This window comes from Schistocerca nitens, chromosome 12 (assembly GCF_023898315.1).
Source record: "Schistocerca nitens isolate TAMUIC-IGC-003100 chromosome 12, iqSchNite1.1, whole genome shotgun sequence".
NCBI classification, from domain to species: domain Eukaryota; kingdom Metazoa; phylum Arthropoda; class Insecta; order Orthoptera; family Acrididae; genus Schistocerca; species Schistocerca nitens.
The window spans coordinates 28,114,901-28,140,546 of record NC_064625.1 but is presented as its reverse complement, the minus strand read 5'-3'; the positions used below and the strand labels follow the sequence as shown (position 1 = coordinate 28,140,546).

Here is a 25,646-nt window from a genome sequence, read left to right as displayed (position 1 = left end):
CACCCAAACTGCATGAAAATGGAACCACATGTCAGTTCTAATATATTGTATTTGTACGATGAATACCCGTTTATCATGCGCAGTTCTTCTTGGTGTATCAATTTTAATGGCCAGTAGTGTAGTTCCTTGAAGGTTGTACGATAGAGAACGGAGAAGATGATAATCCAAGGGCGGAAGACCAGGCGAATATGGTGGGTGCGGAATGACTTTACAACCCAACTCCTGTACATTGTTTTTTGTCAGTCTGGCAGAATGTGGGTGAGGCGCCGGGTAGCCGCGAGGTTTTGGGCGCCTTGCCACGGTTCGCGCGGCTCCCGCCTTCGGAGATTCGAGTCCTCCTCGGGCATGGGTTTGTGTGTCGTCGTAAGTTAGTTTAAGTCAGTTCAAGTAGTGTGTAAGCTTAGGGACCGACGACCTCAGCAGTTTGGTCCCATAGGCTCTTACCACAAATTTCCAAATTTTTTCCAGAATGCGGGTGGACGTTCTCGTTGAGTAGCATCACTTCACGTAGTGTTCCTGGCCGATGTAGTTGGATTGTGTCCGCAAGACGTCTCAGATGTTGACAATAAATATTAGCTGTGATGATTACACCTCGGGGAAGCAATTCGTAGTACACTACCATACCGCCGCTGTTCCACCAGATGCGAAACATTATCTTTTGTGGGTGCGCGCGGGTGTTTGTACGGGAAGTTGCTGCTTTGTTTGGCGCTCAACCATTCCTTTCTTTTCCTTATTTTAGCACAAAGATACTATTTCTCGTTACTAACAAAGACACTGGACAGAATGTATCGGTGTTGTTCACGATCCAAGAGCAAGCAGAGATGCCACCCGCCGATTTTTCTGATTTCGGCTTAAGAATATACAATATCCGCACAACTAACTTTTAAAGTAATTAATTAACTTTTTATACCTGGGATTCACAGTCATGTAGAACTTTATAAAAGACATCATATTTGCGCCAGTGACTATAAGACTTTCATTATTTCACCATTGCAATTTCGGCCTTAGGCCATTATAAAGTGCAGGTTTTTGTGGCTGAAAGCCATGTCAACTGAAAATGAACTGACACATTAATATGTCGTTCTCATTACTATTAAATACATTCGTGATGCTGTTACATATTGCGAGCACACATATCATGTCTATATCTCAATTATGACATAAGCCACAAAAATCTGCACTTGATAATGGCCTAAGACCGAAATTGCAATCGTGAAATAAAGAAAGTGTTACAGTCAATGGCGTAAATATGTCTTTTATAAAATGACTTTTGTAGCTACCCCGTTGCATGCAAATATCGCACTATTGTGGAATAATCATACTTTATCACTTCTAGAGTACACTTACGTGGATCATTGTGAATTAATGCGTCCAAACGATCTTTATCAAACGTCGAAGGTCTTCCCGAACGTGGGGAGTCACTAATCTCAAAACGAAGCTCCTTGAAACGAGAAAAGTTTCTTGCCGTGGTCTGTCTGATGGCATTATCCTCATCCATGACGCAAACGTTTCTGGGTCCCTCCGCTGCTGTCAGCCCTCTAGTGAATCGGAACACAAGAAATGTCGGAAATGTTCAGATTTCTCCACTTGGCACTCCATTTTCAACATCCACAGCTCCAGTCGCTACATCCAACGGTCAAAATGAGAATATGGGAGCTCAAATAGCAGCAGTGAACTACAAATAAAGAATGACAGCCGACAGATGAATCCATAGCAACCGGAATACCAACATGCAAAATAAAAACGCTACGAACTTTCGCACCAATCTAATGCCGGCCAGTGTGGCCGTGCGGTTCTAGGCGTTTCAGTCTGGAACCGCGTGACCGCTACGGTCGCAGGTTCGAATCCTGCCTCGGGCATGGATGTGTGTGATGTCCTTAGGTTAGTTAGGTTTACGTAGTTCTTAGTTCTAGGGGAGTGATGACCACAGCAGTTGAGTCCCATAGTGCTCAGAGCCATTTGAACCATTTTTGAACCAATCTAATAATAATAATAATAATAATAACAATAAATGAAAGGAGAAACGTTTATCGTCCGCTGTTTATGCGTTAAAACTTCAGGACCAATGGTTCGACATATTATTTCTTTACTAGTCCGCCCCCCTTAGTTATGTGGTAATCCACTCTGACTGCCATGCAGCAGGCCCGGGTTCGATTCCCGTCCAAGTCGGAGATTTTCTCCGCCTGGGGACTGCGTGTTGTGGTCTTCTCACCATCATTTCATCGCCATCGACACTCAAGTCGCCCAATGTGACTTCAACTGAAAAAAAAAAAAAAAAAAAAGAAAATCGGCAGCACACCTTCCCCAGGTGGAGACTCCCGGCCATCAAATTCACGTATGTTACTGAAGGTAATTAAAAATTTTCTGATTGTGCAACACACGTATCTGAAGATATTAGCCTTGTGAAAAAAAAGAAAGAAAGAACTGAGTTGGGAGTTTCGATTTGAAACATCCCCTTGGAAAAATTATAAATGACTGTACTTAAACTGACACACAATATTTTTAGCGCAACGCAATCTGAATTTCAATAATCCCTACAAAAGAATGGCCCTGACTAACAATAACCTATACCTTTTATGAATCACTTACCTCACAAAAATATTCATTACTCGAACTAATGCAATACAGCGAGCGCCAATACTGCCAGCTAAATAAAAGATTCTAACTACTGAAGGCACTAACTACTGATAGGCATAGTTAGCAAATGAAAGATTTTCATAGAGAACAAACAATGTATTTACCTTAATAATGTTCAAAAGTCATTATATATATATATATATATATATATATATATATATATATATATATATATATATATATATATATATCAGTTCATGACATCCAGTCTAACAAATTTACTCTTTCTGATGGACACACGTCCAGATCATCCGCTCTCAAAACTCCATCTCTCTCCCCACATCCACCACTGCTGGCGGCTCACCTCCAACTGCGCAACGCTACGCGCTGTTAACAGCCAACTGCCCAACACTACAATAGCAAATTCTAACAATGCAAACCAACCACAGACTGCACACAGCACAGTCAGTTATTTTCATATACCAACATAAAAACCTAAACAGTCTACTTACAGGTTTTGACTTTTCATTACTTGATGGGTGAATAATCCGAACATAATAATACCAACATAATTGGGAGTTTTTCGTCTTCAGTTACAAATTACATGCATTAATATGCAAAATATTTAACACATTAACTCATTTACAGTCAGACGTTTGAAGCTGTTTTATACACGGGAGCTCGATTCGTTAACGAGCTGACTGTGGCTTGGGGGTTACTCTTACATTCTAAACGTCCCTAGTATTGTCACTGTAGTGCTAGTTTAGCAAGGTATTCACCAGCCTCGCCGACGTTTAGCCGGCCGCTGTGACCGAGCGGTTCTAGGCGCTTCAGTCCGTCACCGTGCTACTGCTACGGTTGCAGGTTCGAATCCTGCCTCGGTCATGGATGTGTGTGATATCCTTAGGTTAGTTAGGTTTAAGTAGTTCTAAGCCTGGGGGACTGATGACCTCAGATGTTAAGTTTCATAGTGCTCAGAGCCATTTGAACCACTTTTCGGGTGCGAGGGCTTGCATTGTCATGGACAAGGAGACATTCGTTTGCATTTTTGTGGTGACTAACACGTTGAAGTCACTTCTTCATTTTCTGAGGGTAGAACAGTAACTTGAGTTGAGCGTTGCACTATGAGGAAGGACGTCAAATAGAAGAACCTCTTTGGAGGAGAGATGGTGTCTCGCCTCTCGATGGACTGCCGTTTTTTTCCGGTTCGAAGTGATGAACCCATTTTTCATAGCCTGTGACGATGTTCGACAAAAAAATTGTCACAATCAGCCTCGTAACGCGCAAGCAATCCCGCACAGTTGACCCTCATTGTGGTCTTGCATTACGGGTACACACCTCTGACAAGGGATCCTCCCCATCGCACCCCCCTCAGATTTAGTTATAAATTGACACAGTGGATAGGCCTTGAAAAACTGAACACAGATCAATCGAGAAAACAGGAAGAAGTTGTGTGGAACTATGAAAAAATAAGCAAATTATACAAACTGAGTAGTCCAAGTGTAAGATATGCAACATCAAGGACTGTTTAAGCTGAGGAGTGCCGTGGTCCCGTGGTTAGAGTGAGTAACTGCGGAACGAGAGGTCCTTGGTTCGAGTCCTCCCTCGAGTAAAAATTTTACTTACTTTATTTTCGCAAAGTTACGATCTGACCGTTCATTCATTGACGTCTCTGTTCACTGTAATAAGTTTAGTGTCTGTGTTTTGCGACCGCACCGCAAAACCGTGCGATTAGTAGACGAAAGGACGTGCCTCTCCAATAGGAACCGAAAACATTTGATCGCAAATTCATAGGTCAACCGATTCCTCCACAGGGAAACACGTCTGATATACTCTATACGACACTGGTGACGGCATGTGCGTCACATGACAGGAATATGTTGCAGACCCACCTAACTTGTACACTTGGCGAATGGGTAAAAAGATTCTTCTACCTTGCCCAATTTAGGTTTTCTTGTGGATGTGATAATAACTCCGAAAAAAGTGATGAAAACATAAGAGTTTATCACATAAACTGCAACAAATGAATGCAACAGTTTCACAGTCGTACAGTTTTCCCTGTGCTCTGTCAAAACATACGTTTTTAACGTTTTCAAGTTTTTCCGTGTGTAGACCGTCAAATCCTGCATGTGTCCAAGCAAATCTGAACATGTCCTGGAATTTTGGAGAGCGAAGTTGATCATGTCTGAGTGCATGAACTTTGATAATTGTCTGAAAATAAAAAATTAAAACTATTCACTCGAGGGAGGATTGAACCAGGGACCTTCCGTTCCGCAGCTGCTCGCGGTAACCACGGGACCACGGTGCTCATCAGTGTACATGTACCTTGATGTGGCTTATCTTGGACACGGAGTACTCAGTTTGTATATTTTGCTTATTTTTTCATAGTTCCACACAACTTCTTCCTGTTTTCTCGATTGATCTGTGTTCAGTTTTTCAAGGCCTATCCCTGTGCCAACTTATAACTGAATCTGAGGGGGGTGCGATGGGGAGGTTCCCTTGTGAGTATCCCATCTGGTGGACGAGTGTTTCAGCACTACCAACACAGACGTGGAGTTGAGCAGCGAAGTGTTTGACTGCGATCCATCGATCACCTCAAATGAGACTGTCCACACGTTCCAACATACCGTAGTCACAGCTGTGTGTAGCCGGCCGACACGCGGGGCATTAGGCAGGCTTAAGCGACCGTCTTGCGGTGATGGCAGACGCCTCGCCCAAAGACTCACTGTGCTCTTGTTCACTGCCAGGTGTCCGTAGATATTCTGCAACCGTTTATGAATACTGAAACGTCTCTGTGAAGTCGTTTCATAAGACAACTTATTCACTTTACTATCTGATTTTAGCTCAGTTCATGAACTCCTGCAGTAAGACTGAACACTCAGATAAGGCCTATTGTAAGTAGGCTGTTTAGGTTTTTATGGTGGTAACACCACGTAGCGCTCCGTATGAAAATCACTGTCTGTGCTGTGTGCAGTCTGTGACTGGGTGGCGTTGTAATATTCGCTATTGTAGTGTTGGGCAGTTGGATGTGAACAGCGCATAGCGTTGCGCAGTTGGAGGTGAGCCGCCAGCAGTGGTGGATGTGGGGAGTGAGATGGCAGAATTTTAAGAGCGGACGATCTGGACGTGTGTCCGCCAGAAGTAGTAAATTTGTAATACTGGATATCATGAACTGATATATGATGACTTTGGAACATTATTAAGGTAAATACATTGTTTGTTCTCTATCAAAATCTTTGATTTGCTAACTAGGCCTATCAGTAGTTAGTGCCTTCAGTAGTAAGAATCTTTCATTCAGCTGGCAGTATTGGCGCTCGCTGTATCCCAGTAGCTCGAGTAACCAAGATTTTTGTGAGGTAAGTGATTCATGTAAGTTATAGGTTATTGTTAGTCAGGGCCATTCTTTTGTAGGGATTATTGAAAGTCAGACTGCGTTGCGCTAAAAATATTGTGTGTCAGTTTATTGATGATCAGAATAAGTAAAGAGAGAAACGTCTGAGCACGTTGAGTTTTGCTCAGCTGTTTGAAAATCAAATAACGTAGAGGTTTATCAGCACAGTAATTCATAAATTTTTCTAAGGCGACGTTTCAGGCAACACAACCGGCTGCTACGGTCGCAGGTTCGAATCCTGCCTCGGGCATGGATGTGTGTGATGTCCTTAGGTTAGTTAGGTTAAAGTAGTTCTAAGTTATAGGGGACTTATGACCTCAGCAGTTGAGTCCCATAGTGCTCAGAGCCAATTTTTTTCGACAGATGTTTATACCGACGGTGTCACGTTTTCGTCTCACAACTGCGGTCGCAGCCTCTGCCTTAATCGGATCGCGAATCACATAACGAGCTTTCGCCGTACTCTCCTGCGTCCAGACCGGCCGGCCAGCTACCGCCAGTCGGCTCCTGTCATTAAAAAGCGAAAACCACTTTCCAGCTGCCGGATATCTCCGAAATCTCGGCCCGCAGGCGAGCCTTATATGGCGGCGGTAGCGCTGGATGGACCGCACGTGAACGACGTAAGAAACCCGAAATACACCACACAGGGGCTTTGCGATATGCCGACGCGCGTTATCACGAAGCAGCACGGGAGATGCCGCACCATTCCACAATAATGGCATTAGTAAGACATGTTGCTTCATGCACGTTCTTCACTTTCCGATCGATTTCTACCGGTGTTAATTCTTTGGCAGGCAAGAAAATAATGTCAGGACTTTGGTCCTGTTTGGTAATAACATCGGCATTGCTCACGTTTCCGCATTTACCGCACGCACATTGGAAAGACACGAATGCCATACTAATCCCTTACCTAAATGTCGGTGCTTATACAGGATGGTTCATTGATCGTGACCGGGCCAAATACCTCACAAAATAAGCCTCAAACGAAAAAACTACAAAGAACGAAATTTGTATAGCTTGAAGGGGGAAACCAGATGGCGCCATGGATGGCCCGCTAGATGGCGCTGCCATAGCTCAAACGGATAGCAACTGCGTTTTTTTAAATATGAACCCCCGTTTTTTTATTACACTCCTTTGTTGTACGTAAAGAAATATGAATGTTTTAGTTGCACCACTTTTTTCGCTTTGTGATACATGGCGCTGTAATAGTCACAAACGTATGGCTCACAATTTTAGACGAACAGTTGCTAACAGGTAGGTTTTTTAAATTAAAATACAGAACGTTTGAACATTTTATTTCGGTTGTTCCAATGTGATACATGTACCTTTGTGAACATGTCATTTCTGAGAACGCATGCTGTTACAGCGTGATTACCTGTAAATACCACATTAATGCAATAAATGCTCAAAATGATGTCCGTCAACGTCAATGCATTTGGCAATACGTGTAACGACATTCCTCTCAACAGCGAGTAGTTCGCCTTCCGTAATGTTCGCACTTGCATTGGCAATGCGCTGACGCGTGTTGTCAGGCGTTGTCGGTGGATCACCATAGCAAATATCCTTCAACTTTCCCCACAGAGAGAAATCCGGGGACGTCAGATCCGGTGAACGTGCGGGCCACGGTATGGTGCTTCGAAGACCAATCAAACTGTCATGAAATATGCTATTCAATACCGCTTCAACCGCACAAGAGCTATGTGCCGGAGATCCATCATGTTGGAACTACGGCGCCATTCTGTCATGCAGTGAAACATCTTGTAGTAACATCGGTAGAACATTACGTAAGAAATCAGCATACACTGCACCATTTAGATAGCCATCGATAAAATGGGGTCCAATTATCCTTCCTCCCGTAATGCCGCACCATACATTAACCCGCCAAGGTCGCTGATGTTCCACTTGTCGCAGCCATCGTGGATTTTCCGTTGCCCAATACTGCATATTATGCCGGTTTACGTTACCGCTGTTGGTGAATGACGCTTCGACGCTAAATAGAACGGGTGCAAAGAATCTGTCATTGTCCCGTAATTTCTCTTGTGCCCAGTGGCAGAACTGTACACGAAGTTCAAAGTCGTCGCCATGCAATTCCTGGTGCGTAGAAATATGGTACGGTTGCAATCGATGTTGATGTAACGTTATCAACACCGAAGTTTTTGAGATTCCCGGCTCTTGTGCTCAAATGGCTCTGAGCACTATGGGACTCAACTGCTGAGGTCATTAGTCCCCTAGAACTTAGAACTAGTTAAACCTAACTAACCTAAGGACATCACAAACATCCATGCCCTAGGCAGGATTCGAACCTGCGACCGTAGCGGTCTTGCGGTTCCAGACTGCAGCGCCTTTAACCGCACGGCCACTTCGGCCGGCGGCTCTTGTGCAATTTGTGTGCTACTGATGTGCGGGTTAGCCGCGACAGCAGCTAAAACACCTACTTGGGCATCATCATTTGTTGCAGGTCGTGGTTAACGTTTCACATGTGGCTGAACACTTCCTGATTCCTTAAATAACGTAACTATCCGGCGAACGGTCCGGACACTTGGATGATGTCGTCCAGGATACCGAGCAGCATACACAGCACACGCCCGTTGGGCATTTTGATCACAATAGCCACACATCAACACGATATCGACCTTTACCGCATTTGGTTAACGGTCCATTTTAACACGGGTAATGTATCACGAAGCAAATACCGTCCGCTCTGGCGGAATGTTACGTGATACCACGTACTTATACGTTTGTGACTATTACAGCGCCATCCATCACAAAGCGAAAAAAGCGGTCCAACTAAAACATTCATATTTCTTTACGTACTACACGAATATGTAATAAAAAATGAGGGTCCTATTTGAAAAACGCAGTTGATATCCGTTTGACCTATGGCAGCGCCATCTAGCGGGCCAACCATAGCGCCATCTGGTTTGCCCCTTGAAGCTAGACGAGTTTCGTTCTTTGTAGTTTTCGCGTCTGATGCTTATTTCGTGAGATATTTGGCACGGTCACTATCAATGGACCACACTGTATACCCGAATCTGAATCACGCTGCGTTGCGTAATCTCTGCAGCAACGCCCTCAACGGAAGCTTTTCGATTGGCCCTATATATTTTCCTTCGCTCATTACACTAATGGGACGTAGGAAATTTTGGTACGAGGCACCCTCCATCACGCACTTTGGTATGTACGAGGGCGGTTCAGAAAGTAACCTCCGATTGGTCACAGTGCGGGTTGTGGGGGCAGTAGCGACGCCATCTGTGCGTTCACGCGCTCAACAGGTCAGTCGGCATCAAGCCGTGGTCGAGTGAACGTCGTACCTGCGCTAGTTTAGTTTTTGTGGCAGTTTGAAATGTGTGCTGCAATAGAAAACCCCGCCAAATGTGAAGTGCGTGCTGTCATAAGGTTTTTTACAGCCAAAGGATATTCTGCAGCAGCTATTCATCGTGAGCTTTGTGCCGTGTACGGACCAAGAGTTATGAGTGAAGGAGTTGTCCGTGAATGGGTACGTTTATTTAAAAGTGGACGAGAAAACGTTCATGATGAAGAGAGGAGTGGTAGACCATCATTGGTGACTGACGAACTCGTTCAGACAGTTGATGCAAAAGTTCGTGAAAATCGACGTTTCTCAATGTCGGAGTTGTCTACTGGTTTTCCACAGATTTCTAAGACTCTCTTGTACGAGATAGTGACAGCAAGATTGGGTTACCGTAAGTTCTGTGCACGATGGGTGCCCGAAATTCTTACCGACCACCACAAAACTCAAAGAATGGCCTCTGCATTAGACTTTCTGTCACGTTATGAGGACGAAGGAGAACCATTGTTAAACAGAATCGTGACCGGTGACGAAACCTGGATTAAGTACGTGAACCCTGAGACAAAAGAACAATCAAAGATGTGGGCACATTCAAATTCGCCTACCAAACCAAGAAAAGCCTCGTAAGATTTTTCTGCCAGAAAACTGATGGCAACGGTGTTTTGGGATGCCAAAGGGGTGTTGTTGGTTGAATTCATGGAACGTGGTACGACCATTAATCAAGACGTGTACTGTGAAACAATAAAAAAGTTACGACGGGCTATACAGAACAAACGCCGTGGTATGCTGACTTCCGGTATCGTTTTTTTGCACGATAACGCCCGTCCTCACTCTGCTCGCAGAACAACGGCCCTTCTTGGGTCCTTCAAGTGGGACGTTATCAACCATCCACCTTACAGCCCAGACCTGGCGCCAAGTGATTATCACCTCTTCATGCATTTGAAGAAATGGCTCGGGTCACAGCGGTTTGATGACGACGAAGAGCTCAAAGATGCGGTCACAGGCTGGCTCCAGGCACAAGCGGGTGATTTTTATGCAGAAGGAATTTCAAAGCTTGTGAAGAGATACGATAAGTGCCTCAATCGCTATGGAGACTATGTAGAAAAATAGTTGAAAGATGTAGTTGTAAGATGTATATATTAAAATATTTTTATTTAACTTGGTGTATTTTTTTAAATCAACCGGAGGTTACTTTCTGAACGGCCCTCCTATATACAAACGTAGGGCGATGCTGGCTGGCTCTCGTTCTCAGCAGAAAGTCGGTAGGCCAGCGGGGATATCATTAGTCCACTCATGGCTACCCTTCAATCAGGCGCGGCCCCAATACGCTACCTTTTTTTCCCTTTGTCAGAAGGCGCAATTACAGATTTGCGTAAACTTTAGCCGGCGGCGTCGCCTTTCCACATCGACCGTTTTTTGCCTGTTCTCTCAGCCACTACTCCCCGTTCCGGCGTTGCCCGACTCTCATAGAGGACAAGCTGTGGTCAGTGGGAGCGGCGGTGCGTTGCCAAACAGATCTCGCGCCGGTGGTCTGGAAATATCCGCGGGAAAAAATTGTGGCCCCTGGCTCCAAGGGGAACACCCGCCGACTCACCCGCGCCTGCCCTCATCTCAGGGGCCGTCTGACGAAGGCCGCCTGAGACCAGTTAGAATTAATTTTATTTTTCTACTTTGGGTCATTAGTCGTATGACTGGTTGGATTCCGCACGCCACGGTTTTCTCTCGCCTGCCTCTTCGCCTTGCACCCGTAGTCGCCAATTAATTGTTGTGTATATATCCGAATCTCTACCTATCGCTGCACGTTTTTGCCTTCTAGGTTCCTTCAACATCTACACAAACCCAAAGATAACAAGAGCAAATAAATGTGAGAATTATCGCACAATTACCGTAATGGCTCATACGTGCAAGTTCCTGATAAAAATAATATATGGAAGAATGGAAAATCTTTAAGATGGGGGTTAGTTTGGGTTTCGGAAAGATAAAGCCGAAAGCAGAGGCAGTTCTGACGTCGCGATTGATAATAGAAAAAAACGGCTAAAGAAAAACAAAGACCCTTTCGTGGGATTTGTCGACGTGGAAGAAAACACTGGACGAAGTAAAATGGCGCAAGGTGTTTGAAATCCTAGGAAAAATATGAGAAAATACGGGGAAAACCAGGTAATGAGTAATATTTATCTCGACCTAGAGCGAACAATAAGAATGGAAGATCAAGTACAAAATTCTCGGGTTAAGATGGGTGTAACACATGGAGTTATTCAGCCCCTATTGTTGAGCATACTGGGTGTTTCTGTTCAAAAAATGGCTCTGAGCACTATGGGACTTAACTGCTGTGGTCATCAGTCCCCTAGAACTTAGAACTACTTAAACCTAACCTAAGGACATCACACACATCCATGCCCGAGGCAGAATTCGAACCTGCGACCGTAGCGGTCCCGCGGTTCCTAACTGAAGCGCCTAGAACCGGTCGGCCACACCGGCCGGAGATAAAAACAGTAGAGGAAGACAGAGATTGGAATACACCCATCAGATAACAGAGGACGTAGGTTACAAGTGCTACTCTGAGATGAAGAGGTTGGTACGGGAGGGGAATACGTGGCGTGCTGTGTCAAAGTAGTCAGACTGTGGTGAACAAAAAGTGAATAAATAAAGAGTACAATCGGCTTCCTCTGGTAACACGGCAGTTATTCCCTTCTGTCTTAAACAGAGTCCGCTATGACTCTGTCCTGTTTTCTTCTCAGTGCTTTCGAGGCATTCTTTTCCTCGCCGATTCTACGGAGAATTTCATTTCTCGTCCTATCAGCCCACCAAATTTCATAATACTTTTACATCACCTCATCTCAAACGCTTCGACTCACTTCTTTTACGGTTTTCTCCGCAGACCTCGGTTCAGTACCAAACAATGCTATGTTCGAAACGCACATTCTCAGGAATTTCCTCCTGGAATTAACGTCGATATTTGATATAACAACTTCTGACTGCCTGCGGTAGTCTGGTTTCTAACTCTCAGCGTGAAGCCCGTAGATTCTAAGGGCCGCACTGCCTTCCAAAAGCGACAAGTCCGTAGGTTCTATGTGGCAGCGTCTTTTGTTGATTACACTACTGGCCATTAAAATTGCTACTCCAAGAATAAATGCAGATGAAAAACAGGTATTCATCGGACAAATATATTATACTAGAACTGACCGGTGATTACATTTTTATGCAAGTTGGGTGCATAGGTCCTGAGAAATCAGTACCCAGAACAACCACCTCTGGCCGTAATAACGGCCTTGATACGCCTTGGCATAGAGTCAAACAGAGCTTGGATGGCATGTACAGATACAGCTGCCCATGCAGCTTCAACACGATACCACAGTTCATCAAGAGTAGTGACTGGCGTATTGTGACGAGCCAGTTGCTCGGCCACCATTGACCAGACGTTTTCAGTTGGTGAGAGATCTGGAGAATGTGCTGGCCAGGGCAGCAGTCGAACATTTTCTGTATACAGAAAGGCCGGTACAGGACCTGCAACATGCGGTCGTGCATTATCCTGCTGAAATGTAGGGTTTCGCAGGGATCGAATGAAGGGTAGAGCCACATGTCTAACACATCTGAAATGTAACGTCCACTGTTCAAAGTGCGGTCAATGTGAACTATAGGTGACCGAGACGTGTAACAAATGGCACCCCTTACAATCACGCCGGGTGACACGCCAGTATGGCGATGACGAATACACGCTTCCAATGTGCGTTCACCGCGATGTCGCCAAACACGGATGCAACCAACATGATGCTGTAAACAGAACCTGGATTCATCCGAAAAATGACGTTTTTCCATTCGTTCACCCAGGTTCGTCGTTGACTACACCATCGCAGGCGCTCCTGTCTGTGATGCAGCGTCAAGAGTAACCGCAGCCGTGGTCTCTGAGCTGATAGTCCATGCTGCTGCTAACGTCGTCCGAAGGTTCGTGCAGATGTTTGTTGTCTTGCAAACGTCCCCATCTGTTGACTCGATCGAGATGTGGCTGCACGATCCGTTTGCAGCCATGCGGATAAGATGGCTGTCATCTCGACTGTTAGTGATACGAGGCCGTTGGTATCCAGCACGGCGTTCCGTATTACCCTCCTGAACCCACCGATTCCGTATTCTGCTAACAGTCATTGGATCTCCACCAACTTGAGCAGCAATGTCCCGATACGATAAACCGGAATCGCGATAGGCTACAATCCGACCTTTATCAAAGTCGGAAACGTGATGGTACGCATTTCTCCTCCTTACAGGAGGCATCACAACAACTTTTCACCAGGCAACGCCGGTCAACTGCTGTTTGTGTATGAGAAAGCGGTTGTAAACTTTCTTCATGTCAGCACGTTGTGGGTGTCGCCACCGGCACTAACATTGTGTGAATGCTCTGAAAAGCTAATCATTTGCATATCACAGCATTTTCTTCCTGTCGGTTAAATTTCGCGTCTGTAGCACGTCATCTTCGTGGTGTAGCAATTTTAATGGCCAGTAGTGTAGTTGCTTCCCAACAATCACGTAGTGATGCTGTATCTCTACTGACTTGGAACAGGCATAATATACTCCTACTGACACACAGTGAAATGTTTTACAGAATGCAACTTACTTGCTTCAACTTTTGTAGTAATACAGGGTGCGGCAGCGTTCTTAGTAGGATACTAAAAACACACGATCAGGCAGTAACTGTAATTTATTTATTACCTCTTATGTCAATCAATAGTTGAAGGTTTGCCATTCACTAATGTCTAAGTCATTGTCGATTGAGTGGATTACTTTTTGAATATGACTCCTGTCAAATTATGCCCCCTCTGCACAACACATTCATCTAGGCGGCGTTGCAAGCTTTCCATAACTCGGCGTAACGTATTCCCTGAGACATTGCCGACGGCAGTTCTGATGCGATCCTTCAACTCAGGAATGGTGGCCAGAATTTGCGTGGATTCCTTGTACCAGACATTTCCCGGTAGGTTAATTTCCCGTTTTGGTGACAATTCCTGTACCCTCCTCGCTTACCTGACCTTTCATGTGCAGACTTTTTCTCTTGGAACTACCTGAAGCAAGAAGTGTTCCGAACACGTTGTGCCACCGTTCCTGAGTTGAAGAATCGGATTAGAACTGCCGTCGGCAATGTTCCAGGGAATACGTTACGCCGAGTTATGGCAAGCTTGCAACGCCGCCTAGACGAATGTGTTGTGCAGAGGCGGCATCATTTGACAGGAGTCATATTCAAATAGTAATCCACTCAATCGACAATGACTTACACATTAGTGAATGGCAAACCTTTAACTATTGATTGACGTAAGAGGTAATAAATAAATTACAGTTACTGCCTGATCGTGTGTTTTTAGTATCCTACTATGAATGCTGCCGCGCCCTGTGTAAGGCACTCATTCCCGTGTGCACGGGATGAGTCTGTCGCTGGCAGACGAGGCAATGAAAATGTCCTTTCCCTTTTAACTGTGTCTACAAAGAACTTGTTAGTTATCTGGAGCAATAACTGCACAAGTCAGAACAAGAATAGAAAAATGGCTCAAATGGCTCTGAGCACTATGGGACTTAACATCTGTGGTCATCAGTCCCCTAGAACTTAGAACTACTTAAACCTAACCAACCTAAGGACATCACACACATCCATGCCCGAGGCAGGATTCGAACGTGCGACCGTAGCAGTCCCGCGGTTCCGGACTGCAGCGCCTAGAACCGCAAGACCACCGCGGCCGGCAAGAATGGAATGCTACTATTTATTCTAGTACATATTGTCTCTCTTGACCTGTTCCCTCTCATGAGTCTGTGAGTTTGGTAGTTTGGAGAACCGCAAGAGAATGACAAAGGCATACGTGTCTGAGAATCATGTTATGTCACCACATCTGCAAAACTTTCCATGTCCTTTCAAGTACTTAAAATGGAAGCCCATAATTTCCTTAACATTCAAGAGGCAGTTAATAAACTGCTAAACCTGAAGCACGTTGATGTCACTAAACTTTTAGTACGAAGGGTTGAAGCTCGAAACCTTGGAGTATTACGCATCAAGAAAATCTTCAGTCAACACGAGCCATCGTGAAAAGTGCACTTCATGGAGCGTACAAAGCCTGTTCCAGACATCAGGGGCATACAGAAGTGTCAAGGGCAGCGACAGGATAACACAAGGAAAAAGGAGGACTTACTGGATATGGTAGACATTTTGCCAGAAAAAAACCACCAAGAGTTTTATCGTAAACTTTGAACGTAACTCGGTGTACCGGTTTTCAGTGCAAAATGTCATGAGGCAATCATTTTAGTAAGAAAAAAATGAAAGATGCGTTATAACTGAAGACTTTACATTAGATTAAAGAACATAGTTGCAAGAGGTAATCTATGACACTTAGCAACTTTCACAAAACTTATTTTTAATATTGTCATAACGGGTGCTGCTTGCTGGTTTATATGATTTTTTATGATAATTTCCTTGGAACAGCTACATGTTGAATATATAGTCAGCTATGTGCATAATCCATACAATAACTAATTAAGCAGTTTTTCTCGAATAACTCGATTTCTTGTTTCGGCACATAGGCCCTGTGATAATTCAGGGCTTCAGTTACAAACAACTGCACCCTTTGCGGGTGAGATTAAGTGCCAGTGGAAACCATAAAAATGTGGATGCAATGTTAAGCGATGCAAGAAGAGTTTTTATACTCTAAACAAGCATTAAAAGGTGACGCTGTAATTTTCAGTGAAGCGGTCTAGTAGACGCCGCCACAGACCGCTGAATAGAGCGGATTGGAGCGCGATGATGGCGAGTGAAATCAAGAATGCTCGAAGAAAATAGCAAAAAATTGCAAAAAAAGAGCCGTGACTCACCTCGGTGAACTTGTTATTGTAGTCTGCGCTACCAGCCACCAGCGAAGCGAAGAAAAGTTCACGCCTGCGAACAACAAAATTCAATATACTTTGACGCAGTGTTTTTGTTGTGTGAGAAACGGTAATACAGAATGATCACAATACACTACTGGCCATTAAAATTGCTACACCAAGAAGAAATGCAGATCATAAGCGGGTATTTATTGGACAAATATATTTTACTAGAACTGACATGTGATTACATTTTCACGCAATTTAGGGTGCATGGATCCTGAGAAATCAGTACCCAGAACAACCACCTCTGCCCGTAATAACGGCCTTCATACGCCTCAAACAGAGCTTGGATGGCGTGTACAGGTACAGCTGCCCATGCAGCTTCAACAAGATACCACAGTTCATCAAGAGAAGTGACTGGCGTATTGTGACGATCCAGTTGCTCGGCCACCATTGACCAGACGTTTTCATTTGGTGAGAGATCTGGAGAATGTGATGGCCAGGACAGCAGTCGAACATTTTCTGTATCCAGAAAGGCCCGTACAGGACCTGCAACATGCAGTAGCGCACTATCCTGCTGAAATGTCGGGTTTCGCATGGATCGAATGAAGGGTAGAGCCACGGGTCGTAACACATCTGAAATGTAACGTCCACTCTTCAAAGTCCCGTCAATACGAACAAGAGGTGAGCGAGACGTGTAAGCAATGGCACCCCATACCATCACGCCGGGTGATTCGCCAGTATGGTGATGACGAATACACACTTCCAATGTGCGTTCACAGCGATGTCGCCAAACACGGATGCGACCGTCATGATGCTGGAAACAGAACGCGGATTCATCCGAAAAACTGACGATTTGCCATTCGTGCACCCAGGTTCGTCGTCGAGTACACCATCGCAGGCGCTCCTGTCTGTGATGCAGCGTCAAGGGTAACCGCAGCCGCGGTCTCCTAGCTGATAGTCCATGCTGCTGCAAACGTCGTCGGACTGTTCGTGCAGATGGTTGTTGTCTTGCAAACGTCCCCATCTGTTGACTCAGGAATCGAGACGTGGCTGCACGATCCGTTACAGCCATGCAGATAAGATGCCTGTCATCTCGACTGCTAGTGATACGAGGCTGTGGGGATCCAGCACGGCGTTCCGTATTACCTTCCTGAACCCACCGATTCCATATTCTACTAACAGTCATTGGATCTCGACCAACGAGAGCAGCAATGTCGCGATACGATAAACCTCAACCGCGAGAGGCTACAATCCGACCTTTATCAAAGTCGTAAACGTGATGCTAATCATTTGCATATCGTAGCATCTTCTTCCTGTCAGTTAAATTTCGCATCAGTAGCACGTCATCTTCGTGTTGTAGCAATTTTTATGGCCAGTAGTGTAATTAGAACATTTCCTGAATGGTTGGTTCAAATGGCTCTGAGCACTATGGGACTTAACACCTGAGGTCATCTGTCCCCTAGAGCGTAGAACTACTGAAACCTAACTAAGCTAGAGACGTCACACACGTCCATACCCGTGGCAGGATTCGAACCTGTGAACGTAGCGATCGCGCGGTTCCAGACTGAAGCGCCTAGAACCGCCCGGTCACAGCACCCGGCTAACGGAAATTTCTGAACACTATATACAGAAATGCGATGTTCACTTAACCTTGTGGTATATTTATTTTTTTCTGTCTCCAGTAAATCGTATCGATATGTAAACGCTGAATACATTTTACCGCCTGCGTTACATTTGGGCAGAGGTACACACTGCCCGCATCTCGTGGTCGTGCGGTAGCGTTCTCGCTTCCCACGCCCGGGTTCCCGGGTTCGATTCCCGGCGGGGTCAGGGATTTTCTCTGCCTCGTGATGGCTGGGTGTTGTGTGCTGTCCTTAGGTTAGTTAGGTTTAAGTAGTTCTAAGTTCTAGGGGACTTATGACCACAGCAGTTGAGTCCCATAGTGCTCAGAGCCATTTGAACCATTTTTTTAAACGCGTGCCTTTCGGCTACCTCCGAGTGGCTTGGCTGTCTTGCCAAGTCACTACAAAAAATTCTTTCTAGTGACATTTAGCTTCTTCAATGATCCAGAAAACTTGATCACACTCCTGAGAAGAATCTCCACTCAGTGTTAGGCGAGGATCCGAGGGGGAGGGGGAAGGGGAAGGTCATGGTGGTAAAAGCGTTTATATTTTTACAAATTCATGATCTTCGTTTTGAGTGAAGAGTTTGAAATATCTCGAAAACTACATATCGGGTAAAAAAAAGTTACAAAAAATGAGTTCAAATGTGTGTGAAATCTTATGGGACTTAACTGCTAAGGTCATCAGTCCCTAAGCTTACACACTACTTAACGTAAATTATCGTAAGGAAAAACACACACGCCCATGCCCGAGTAATGACTCGAACCTCCGCTGGGGCCAGCCGCACAGTCCATGACTGCAGCGCCCCAGACCGCTCGGCTAATCCCGCGCGGCAAAAAATGTTACAATTCCAATTTGTTTATCTAGGAAGACGACAACGAATGATACCACACTCGATCCTCCTCGCCACCCCATGCGTGGGTGGTGTGGGGCAACATCTAAATCTTCAACGGGAACCCCCGTGTTTCATTGGAAACTGCGATTCTGCGACAGAATCTACATACGTTTCGTCTGAAGCATTTTCTCCATTTCGCCACAGATGGCTCTGTAATCTGAGTGATAAGAATGGGTACGCAATTGCAATTTACGACGTGCTGTTCAATGGCCCTTGAATAACATCCAGTGGCAAGTGGGGCCACACTTCCAAGCTGCGAAGTTTGCACAGGCCAGTATTTCATAACGTCTAATTGGAAGTCCCATTCCGAAAACCGACGATGTAGCGGGACAATTAATTGGGCCACCTCTACCGATCCATCGACCAGTGTCAACAATGTCTAATATCTTCCGTGCTTCAATTGTGTAATGTGCTGTGCAGCCATCTTGTTGAAACCATATACGTTTTCGAACATCCAGGGCAACATTCTGCGATAGTACCGGTAATTCCTGTTCCAAAAATGTTCGATATGTGCGTCCATTCAATATGATGTCGATAAAATACGGACCAATGAGTTATTTACCCACGATGCCACACCATACGTAAATCGATCAAGGGGGTTGATGGTCAACTTGCCGTAACGAGTAGGGACTGTTTACAGTCCAGTAAAGCACGTTATTCCGGTTAACGCTACCATGGTTTGTGACTGTAGACTAGCCGGCCGGTGTGACCGAGTGGTTCTAGGCGCTTCTGTCAGGAACCGCGCGACCGCTACGGTCGCTGGTTGGAATCCTCCCTCGGGCATGGATGTGTGTGACGTCCTTAGGTTAGTTAGGTTTACGTAGTTCCAAGTTCTAGGGGACTGATGACCACAGCAGTTGAGTCCCATAGTGCTCAGAGCCATTTGAACCATTTTTGAACCAATCTAATAATAATAATAACAATAAATGAAAGGAGAAACGTTTATCGTCCGCTGTTTATGCGTTAAAACTTCAGGACCAATAATACAGCTTCACTAAAAGCGCCGGCCGGAGTGGCCGAGCGGTTCTAGGCGCTACAGTCTGGAACCGCGCGACCGCTACGGTAGCAGGTTGGAATCCTGCGTCGGGAATGGATGGGTGTGATGTCCTTAGGTTAGTTAGGTTTAAGTAGTTCTAAGTTCTAGGGGACTTATGACCTAAGATGTTGAGTCCCATAGTGCTCAGAGCCATTTGAACCATTTTGAACTCAAGCAAATGCGGTTTTCTTTGCGGCGAGATCTATTTACGAAATTTCAATACCAACTTTCTCTTCCGAATGCGAAAATATTTTGTTGACACCCACCTACGTAGGGAGAAGTGATCATCATAGTAAAGTAAATCAGAGCTCGAACGGAAAGATTTAGGTGTTCCTTTTTCCCACGCGCCATTGGAGAGTGGAATGGTAGAGAAGTAGTGTGAAAATGGTTCGATGAACCCCCTGCCAGGTACTTAAGTGTGGATTGCAGAGTAACATGTAGATGTAGACGGCCACGGTGACGTGTGGAGTAGTCCCCTGTTCGATATGTTGGAGGAATACGTTGCGAATGGGGATCCCAATTAGAAGTTACGAAGTACTGGCCTGTTCGATACTCGCAGCGTAGGGGTGGGGTCCCATTTGCCATTGGATATTCCAGGGCCATTGAGTAGCATGTCGTAAATTACGATTGTCTACCGATTACTTATCCTCCAATCGCAGCGCTATCTGTGGCGAAACCAAAAAATTCCTTCAGACAAAACGCATGTAGATTTTGCCGTAGAATCGTAATCTGCAATAAAAAATCGGAGGTTCCCATTGAAGATTTCAAAGTTGCCCACCATCAATCACGCAGCGGTGGGGTGGCGGATTTGAGTGTGGCATCTTTCGATGTTCCCCTCCGAGACATACAAATTGGAATCATAACTTTGTTTGATCCGATGTGTAGTCTTCGAGACGTTTCACTGTCTTCAGTTAAACTGAACACCCCGTATGTACTTCAAAATTACTTAGCCAACTTTCGGAGAAAAAAATATTCAAAAGACTACGAGTCTCAACAATGACAAGGGATTCTGAGAAACAGCAAAGCTACTTTCCAGTTTCTCGCTCACGCTGATGGCTTAGCGCGCTGACGGCCTGCTGAGAATGTTCCAGCCGGTGAGGTCACCCATCACAGGCAGACAGTAGCTGCTGCCCGGTGACGACAAGTTCGACGTGGCTACGTCCGGCAGACCATAGAAAGTGAGCAAGCTGTGGCAGAGAGGGGAAAGAAGCCCAACCAACCCCCCCCCCCCCTCCACCAAGGAAAAGCTTAAATAAAGGCTGGCTTCTGGAACGCATGATGACGTAAGAGAAACCTTACCCGCAAGCGGGCATGAATTAAATGCAAAGCTGCAAGTGAAAATTTGTGCCGGTCCGGGACCCGAATCCGGATTTCGTGTTTTACGTGAGCAGTCGCCTTTAACCGCTTCTGTTATGCGAGCACGCTTTCTCTCCAACCCAAATTCTCAACTTGTCACGAAGTACACACGTAGCGTCCAACGTCCATTATCGTCACTGCTCGCAGTTTCACTTGATACCGGTAAGACGGGGCTATATACTGAAGCCAAAGAAACTGGTACACCTGTCTAATATCGTGTAGAGCCCCTGCAACACGACGTCGCATGGACTCGACTACCGTCTGAAGTAGTGCTGGAGGGAACTGACACCCTGAATCCAGCAGGGCTGTCGGTAAATCCTCAGTAGAGCTTGTTCCCGCCTTATTTCTAATGCCCATCCCATAATACTGCTGTAGTTCATCATTCTGTCTGTCAGCCTGCCTCTTATGGTTTTACCATCAGAAAGTTTCTTCTCTCTCAAACTTCGTTTCATCTTCCTCAACCTGGTGCCTTTCCTTTTCCCGACATGACCAGCAACCCACAGCCTTCTATATGTCAGTCTATGTGATTGCCGTAAGCTTAGTGACAACAGTGCATCCCAATTTAAGTTATACAACATAGCACTGAAGATGGTCACTCAGTGACAGAAAATCGATTTTGCAATAGTAAAAAATATACGACCAATGCTGTCTCTTTTTTCAAGTAATGGTATTTTTATCTGCGTCCAGTGTTCTTCCTCGTAGGCCGAAAGTGGCTAACACTAAGTGAGGACGCTACGCAGTTAGTTGTCACCAGAAGATCAAATCAAATTGCGAAAAAGTGTAGAAAACATATTTGTATGGGGCGAAAACAGGAAATTGATCCTAAATTTGAAAAAAAAGTGTAGGTCGTTCACATGAGTGATAAAAAGAATCCGTTAAACTTCGGTTACACGATAAATCAATTAAATTTTAAGTCTGCGAATTCACCTAAATTACAATTACGACCATCTTAAATTGGAAAGAACGACTGCGATTTATTGCCAGAAAATGTAACAGATCTACTAAAGAGACTCCCCACACCACCCTTGTCGAACCTCTTTTGGAGTACTACTGCGCGGTCTGAAATCATTACCAAACAGGACAAACGGATTACATCGAAAAAGTGCAATGAAGGGTAACACGTTTTGCAGTGCCCCGAAATAGAGGAGAGAGTGTCGCGAACATGATACAGGATTCGGGGTGGATATAATTAAAACAAAGGCGTTGCCGCGGAATCTTCTCACGAAATTTCAGTCATCAGCTTTCTCCTCCGAATGCGAAGATATTTTGTTAACGCATACTTACATACGGAGAAACGATCTTCATAATAAAATAAGGGAAATCAGAGCTCCCAAAGAAAGATTTAAGTGTTCATTTTTCCCCTACGTAGTGTTAGAGACTGACGGTAGAGAAATAGGCGTTCGTTTTTTCGCGCGCTGTTAGAGATTGGAATAATGGAGAATTATTGTGAAGGTGGTTCGATGAACCCTCTGCCAGGCACTTAAGTTTGATTTACAGAGTATCCACGTAGATGTAGATGAATGAAGAACTATTTCTTATCTTGACGTAAGATTATTTTACAGGAACATCATTGAGGTATTAAAACGACTGAGCACTTAACTGCCAAATTAGAAGGCCGATTACTGTTCGGTTTTATGGTTCGATACCTCAGTCGCTAAAAATGAAACTTTTAGAGGGTCACTTTATTGTCTGTCTGTCTGCCCATCTTTCTCTGAAGCACGGGTAAACGTATAGAATTGGTGTCAGATGTAATTGATGTCTACGGTACCTTCCCAATGTAAAAAAGTGAGTCTTCTAAGTCAAAGATATCGAAAGATACGGCCTTTTTTGTAGTATTTTGATACTTGAACACTCATTCATCAAAACCTATGAAGTGCTTCCCGTTGAACTAGAATCGTGAAATTTGGAAGAAGCACGGTTTCACGAGACAAGTAAACGAAAAAGTCCGAATATCGTTAATTTGTAATTATATCACACGAAAAAGGTGTTTCTTTTGTCATATATTATCTGACTTCAATTTAAAACATTTTCGAGAGTCGTGCAATTCCCGGAACCGATACCTTGCCAGTAACAATGTCGATAACAGCAAAAATCGTAGATTCCCGGGCTGGATGAACTAGCTATATACGTAAGTAAGTTAGTATGGAACCCTCAGAGCCTGAATTCTACTCAAATCTATCCAATTCCTTTGTAGTCTAAGCACGTTTAAGTCTGATCTCGCGAAAAGAAAATATGCAAATTGATTACTTATTATAGAAAATATCCGACTGACTCCATTTTTATTTAAAATAGGGTGTTCCGATTTTAGGGTACAGTTTCCGACGAAATACAGCGCAGAGTCCTGTTTTTCTACACTACTGGCCATTAAAATTGCTACAGACGCGAAATTTAACCGAGAGCAAGAAGATGCAGTGATATGCAAATGATTAGCTTTTCAGAGCATTCACACAAGGTTGGCGCCGGTGGCGACACCTACAACGTGCTGACATGAGGAAAGTTTCCAACCGATTTCTCATACACAAACAGCAGCTGACCGGCGTTGCCTGGTGAAACGTTGTTGTGATGCCTCGTGTAAGGAGGAGAAATGCGTACCATCACGTTTCCGACTTTGATAAAGGTCGCAATGTAGCCTATCGCGATTGCGGTTTATCGTATCGCGACATTGCTGCTCGCATTGGTCGGGATCCAATGACTCTTAGCAGAATATGGAATCGATGGTGCTGGATCCCAACGGCCTCGTATCACTAGCAGTCGAGATGACAGGCATCTTATCCGCATGGCTGTAACGGATCGTGCAGCCACGTCTCGATCCCTGAGTCAACAGGTGGGGACGTTGCCAAGACAACAACCATCTGCACGAACAGTTCGACGACGTTTGCAGCAGCATGGACTATCAGCTAGGAGACGACGGCTACGGTTACCCTTGACGCTGCATCACAGACAGGAGCGCCTGCGATGGTGTAATCAACGACGAACCTGGGTGCGCGAACGACAAAACCTGATTTTTTCGGATGAATCCAGGTTCTGTTTACAGCATCATGATGGTCGAATCCGTGTTTGGCGACATTGCGGTGAACGCACATTGGAAGCGTGTCTTCATCGCCATACTGGCGTATCACGCGGCGTGATGGTATGGCGTGCCATTGGTTACACGTCTCGGTCACCTCTTGTTCACATTGACGGCACTTTGAACAGTGGACGTTACATTTCAAATATGTTACGACCCGTGGCTCTACCCTTCATTCGATTCCTGCGAAACCCTACATTTCAGTAGCATAATGCACGACCGCATGTTGCAGATCCTGTACGGGCCTTTCTGGATACTGAAAATGTTCGACTGCTGCCCTGGCCATCACATTCTCCAGATCTCTCACCAACTGAAAACGTCTGGTCTGTGGTGGCCGAGCAACTGGCTCGTCACAGTACGCCAGTCACTACTCTTGATGAACGGTGGTATCGTGTTGAAGCTGCATGGGCAGCTGTATCTGTACACGCCATACAAGCTCTGTTTGACTCAATGGCCACGCGTATGAAGGCCGTTATTACGGCCAGAGGTGCTTGTTCTGGGTACTGATTTCTCGGGATCTACGCACCCACACTGCGTGAAAATGTGATAACATGTCAGTTCTAGTACAATATATTTGTCCAAGAATACTCGCTTATCATCTGTATTTCTTCTTGGTGTATCAATTTTAATGGCCAGTAGTGCATTTTTGAGCTGGCGACCCTAGGAGCAACAGGTGTAGCTCAACATGTGTTTGTATGGGGAGATGCGCCGCGGGCACCGTGTGACGTCATCCAGCCGTCTAGCAGTGCGGCGTCCGTCCTTGAAGCGAGTAGCCGGTTACGTCTGCCGCCACACCAGTAAGTGACCTGCTCTCTCTTCTACAGACAGGACCCAGCAGGACCACTCTGCCCGACTTTCTTTGCAGCTTCCTGGAGCGACCAAAAAGCGACCCCTGGGTCGGGTATAGTCACTGCACACCACAGTGGATGTCGTTATAGGCACCTTGATGGCGAGATTCCTTTGTGAGAAATCAGTCTCCTGAGGGCTTCGATGCAGCTCGCCACAAATTCCTTCCAACGTTCCAAGATTTGGGCCCATTTCTTTAAAACGCCGCAAACGTGAACCTGGATGTTCCTTTCATTATTCTCGTTGATGAACGGTTGTTCTTTCTTGTACAGCACGACGAGTGTGCTGTGGACATTCACGCCTCACAAGTTAACAACAAGAGATTTATTGGTTTGACTAATACGTAGATTCATGTCGCATCTCGTTTGGTCTCCTAAATTACTTGATTTTATTAACGATTAAACTATCCGGGAGCATTTGAACAACTAGCAAACGTATTGATCAACATTGGTATGTCTATGGGATTTAATCAACAAGAACGTACTTCAACTAAATGTGGTGTACCTTGAGACATTTTTGGACCCTCTACGTCACCGATTTGATGGCAAGGCTGTTACACGGTACCAGTGTGACGAAACCGGGGGGGACTAATTTGTCTGGGTGGTTTGCCAAATGAAATCACAGACAGGAGAGCTTAAACGGATCGCTACAGCACCTTCAGCAATTCTACGCGTAATGTATAGAGCAGCTTCCAGCGACTGGCACTCGCAGGATA

The 25,646-nt window shown here is 45.1% G+C and overlaps 1 protein-coding gene across 1 annotated transcript in view; it reads right to left on the bottom strand.

The window, feature by feature from the left end:
• The window catches only part of LOC126215049 (peroxidase-like), a 276,437-nt gene that overhangs the window by 223,521 nt on the left and 27,270 nt on the right, over window positions 1-25,646 (bottom strand). Inside the window, exon 2 of the mRNA XM_049941691.1 lies at window positions 16,113-16,176. The gene's annotated coding sequence lies outside the window, so the exon portion shown is untranslated. The remainder of the gene's footprint in view (window positions 1-16,112; window positions 16,177-25,646) is intronic.